Below are 4,857 nucleotides of genomic sequence, written 5' to 3'. Positions count from 1 at the left end.
CTAAGGGACCAATCCTTATGGTTGGGATTAACAGTTTTCTCCAAGATTTGTTTGATCTGCCTATTAGACACCTCCACTTGGCCACTAGTTTGGGGGTGATAAGGGGTAGATAACTTATGGGTGATTCCATACTTTTTCATTAGGGCCTCAAAAGGCCGATTACAAAAATGAGTACCCCTATCACTAATTATTGCACGTGGTGCACCAAAGCGGGAAAAAATGTTCTCTTTGAGAAACTGGACCACCACTTTGTGGTCATTAGTTTACAAGATATGGCCTCTATCCATTTAGAAACATAATCAACGGCCAAAAGTATGTACAAATTCCTAAAAGAATTAGGGAATGGTCCCATAAAATTGATGCCCCATACATCAAAGATCTCAACTACCAAAATAGGGTTGAGGGGCATCATGTTCCTTTTATTGATATGGTCAAAAGACTGGCAGGCAGGGCAAGCCTTACAAAAATCAAAAGCATCTCTAAAAAGAGTGGGCCAATAAAATCCGCATTGGAGAACCTTTGTGGAAGTCTTCTTAGGTCCAAAGTGTCCACCACATGCATGATCATGACAAAAAGAGAGAATGGAATGTTGCTCATGATCAGGAACACATCGTCGGATAATCTGATCCGGACATATCTTAAACAAATAAGGATCATCCCAGAAAAAGTGCTTAACATGGGAATGAAACCTATACTTATCTTGGGTGGACCAATGATCCGGAGTCACACCTGAAACTAAGAATTTGACAATGTTAGCAAACCATGGTTCACTGGACATTGCAAATAATTGTTCATCTGGAAAGTTCTCGTTAACTGGAGAATCAACAGTCAAGGAATTGGGAAGCCGGGATAAATGGTCTGCAACTAGGTTTTCAACTCCATTCTTATCCCTAATTTCTAAATCAAACTCTTGCAAAAGTAAAACCCACCTAATGAGACGGGCTTTGGCATCCTTCTTCTGAACTAGGTATCTGAGGGCAGAATGATCAGTATACACCACCACATGTGAACCAACTAAGTAAGACCGAAAGTTTTCTAATGCAAACACAACAGATAAAAATTCTTTTTCAATGGTTGTATAATTGAGTTGTGTATCATTTAAGGTCCTACTAGCATAGTAAATGACAGTGGGCAACTTATTAATCCTTTGACCCAAAACTGCTCCTATGGCAAAATCCAAAGCATCACACATCAGTTGAAAAGGTTCAGTCCAAACAAGTGGTTAAACAATGGGTGCATTGGTCAACTCCTTCTTAAGTTGCTTGAAGGATTCTAGGCACTCTTTAGAAAATTCAAAAGTTTGATCTTTGACAAGTAATGAGGTGAGAGGTCGAGCTAACTGACTAAAGTTCTTAATAAACCTTCTGTAGAAGCCTGCATGCCCTAGAAAGGACCGAACATCCTTAACATATTGAGGAGGTGGTAAATTATCAATTAAATCTACTTTGGCTCTATCTACCTTAATTCCCTCCTTGGATATTACATGGCCTAAAACAATACTAGATTTAACCATAAAATGGCATTTCTCTCAATTCAAAACCAAATTCTTAGATATGCACCTTTTCAAAACTAGGGAAAGATGATGAAGACATTCAAAATAGGAATTCCCATGAATTGAAAAGTCATCCATAAATACTTCTAAGAATTTTTCGACCATGTCAGAAAAAATGCTCATCATGCATCGTTGGAACGTAGCAGGGGCATTGCAAAGCCCAAAGGGCATACGCCTGTAATCAAATATTCCATATGGGCATGTAAAAGTGGTCTTATGTTGGTCCTCTAAAGCAATTGGGATTTGGTTATAGCCGGAATATCCATCAAGAAAGCAATAGTATTCATATCTAGCTAACCTCTCTAACAACTGGTCAATGAATGGCAATGGGAAGTGGTCCTTCCAGGTTGCCACATTTAACTTCCTGTAGTAAATGTACACACGCTATCCTATTTGGACACGGGTAGGGATCAACTCATTATTGGTATTAGGAACTATAGTCACACCAGACTTCTTAGGCACTACGTGAACTGGGTTTACCCATTGGCTGTCAGAAATAGGATAAATTATTCTATGATCCAAGCACTTTAGGATCTCTTTCTTAATGGTTTCCATCATCACTGGGTTAGCTCTTCTTTGGGGTTCCGTGGATGGTTTGGAATCCTCCATAAGATGTATATGATGTTGCACAATAGAAGGGCTTATACCCTTGATATCAGCCATGGTCCAACCTAGGGCTTCCTTATTATCTTTTAACACTTTAAGTAACTCCTCTTCCTAGCTAGACGTCAAATTTGAAGAAATTATTACAGGAAGAGTCTGGTTAGGCCCTAGGAAAGCATACCTCAAATTATATGGAAACTCCTTAATATCTAGCTTAGGGGGCTCAACTATGGAAGGCTTGGGAATGGAATTGGAAAGGGGTCCTAAGGGCTTCATGAGTGTGTGAAGACTCAAGAATTCAGAAAAGAAATTTTCACTATCATCATCCAACTCATCCATACACTCTTGGAATTCTGAATCAAAATCAATATCAAAGTTGGTAACTAAATCATCAGAAAAATCCAGAAAATCCTCAAGCATATTGATCTCTTCTTCCATATGTGGTTGCTTGCCAATCCTAAACATGTTAAACTCAACAGTTTGGATATCAAAAGATAATCTTAGGAAACCATTCCGACAATTGATTAATGCATTACTGGTAGCCAAGAATGGTCTTCCTAAAATTATTAGGATCTCATCCTTGGTTGAGAAGGGCTTGGTATCTAACATAATGAAATCAACAGGGAAAATAAATTCCCCCACCTTTAGTAAGACATCCTCAACCATCCCTTTAGGAATCTTAACAGACCTATCTGCCAACTAAAGAGTAGTTCCAGTGGCTTTTAATTCTCCCAATCCTAGTTGCTTGTACACATGGTAAGGTAAAAGATTCACACTTGCACCAAGGTCAAGTAAGGCATGCTCAATATAGGTGTTGCCTATGACACAATATATGGTAGGGCTCCCTGGATCCTTATACTTGGCTGCTATAGGCTGAGTAATTATGGAACTAATGTTACCTGCCAAGAACGCCTTTTTGGGCACACTAGTGATACTTTTGTGAGTACACAAATCTTTCAGTACTTTTGCATAGGCGGGGATCTGGGATATGACATCCAAAAGAGGGATGTTCACTTCTACCTTTTTGAAGACTTCTAAAATTTTGTCCATGGAAGCAGTATTTCTTTTGTTTACCAAGCGATTAGGAAATGGGACAGGATGAACATAAGGACTGTTAGGGATTTGCCCCTGTTCAGAAGAATCATTTTTAGTTTTCTCAACCAAATCATCTTTAGTTTCAGAAAAATCTTTAGGTTCATCAGACGAACCTGAAACAAGAGGCACACTTGTGTCCTCAACTGAAGGAGAGTTATCTTTAATAATAGATGAGGAAGATTTAGGAACCCTCTGTAAGTACTCTCTACCATTCCTAAGGGCATAAACAACATTGCATTGGTTAGAGGGCCCTTGTTGAGTCTGACCTTGTACTATATTCAGTGGTGCATTAGTTGGTCCTTGTGAACTAACAGGTTGATTATGCCTAGGGTTAGGCTCTGGTTGACTTGGTAAAGTTCCCTTCTCCCTCTCACGCATAATTGAGACAACTTGAGTAAGTTCTCTCGTAAGATTTTGATGGCTTGTCATGAGGAGGGCCATATTTTTTCTAAGTCACTTATTCTACTTGCCTCTCCAGTGTTGGTAAACCCAGGGGGTTGCTGATAAGATGATAGGAGAGGGGCCCTAGGAAAACTCGCCTGAGGTCCTACATTTGACCTAGAAAAAGTACTTTGGGAAAAAGATTGTTGTGCAAAGGGAGGCCTTTGGGGTCCAGGTTGACCTTGATTATAGAAATTGGAAGGTCCTGCTTGGTTGCCCTGATTCCAAGAGAAATTTGGGTGATTTCTCCATCCTGGATTGTATGTGTTACTATATGGATTATTCTGGTATAAGGCATTAACACTATCATTAGAAGTGCCCCCAGAGGTGTTAGGGCATTCTTCTATGACAAGTCCAGGGGACTGGCACCAAGCACAAATCTTAACCAAATTGACTGATGATGGCTCTCTAGGAACAATAGCCTCAATCCTCTTGATTAGGCTATCCAAATGGGCTTCCTTGGCTATTATCCCATCCACAAAATATCCTTTTCCTCCTCTAGTTCTTTCACTCTCTTGGGTTGATTCCCACTCACGGGTTTTGTCAGCTAAGTCAAGTAAGAATTCCCATGCCTTTCCTTCATCTGTAAAGGATGTGAATCCCTTAGGGCACATAGACTCTATCATTTGTTTAGTTGGGTAATCAATACCCTCATAAATTATTTGACATAAATGCCATAGGTCTAGGCCATGGTGAGGGCATTCTTGGAGTAGATCCTTGAATCTCTCTATAAGTTTGGAAAATGACTCACTAGGCTTTTGCCTAAACTGAAGGATATCACTTCTAAGCTTATTGGTCTTGTGAGTTGGGAAAAACTTCTTAAGGAAGACAACTGTGAACTGTTCCCATGAGGTTATGGAATTTGTGGGTAATCCATACAACCACTTCTTAGCTTGGTCTTTCAATGCAAAAGTGATAAACCTGAGCTTAACAGCATCATCAGAAAGCTGTTGGATCTTAATTAGAACACATACCTCTTCAAATTCCCTTAGAAATAGGTATGCATCCTCAGAGGTCAACCCATGGAAGTGGGGCAACATAGTGATGTATTGAGATTTGAGTTCAAAATTATTGCCCTGGGCTTGTGGTAGAACTATACAGGAAGGTTGGGCTGTTCTAGCAGGGTAGAACCTATCTTTCAGAGATTTAGGTGAAGGGTTTTGCTG

The 4,857-nt window shown here is 39.8% G+C and overlaps 1 non-coding gene across 1 annotated transcript; it reads left to right on the top strand.

Annotated features, from left to right (window-relative positions):
* The first annotated feature begins 4,375 nt into the window (after window positions 1–4,375).
* LOC122086567 lies at window positions 4,376–4,482 on the top strand. Its single transcript, XR_006142475.1, has one exon. It is a non-coding gene; the product is annotated as a small nucleolar RNA R71 (small nucleolar RNA).
* Window positions 4,483–4,857: the final 375 nt, after the last annotated feature.

This window comes from Macadamia integrifolia, chromosome 1 (assembly GCF_013358625.1).
Source record: "Macadamia integrifolia cultivar HAES 741 chromosome 1, SCU_Mint_v3, whole genome shotgun sequence".
Classification (NCBI taxonomy): Eukaryota; Viridiplantae; Streptophyta; class Magnoliopsida; order Proteales; family Proteaceae; genus Macadamia; species Macadamia integrifolia.
This window is presented reverse-complemented; position numbering and strand designations above follow the sequence as displayed.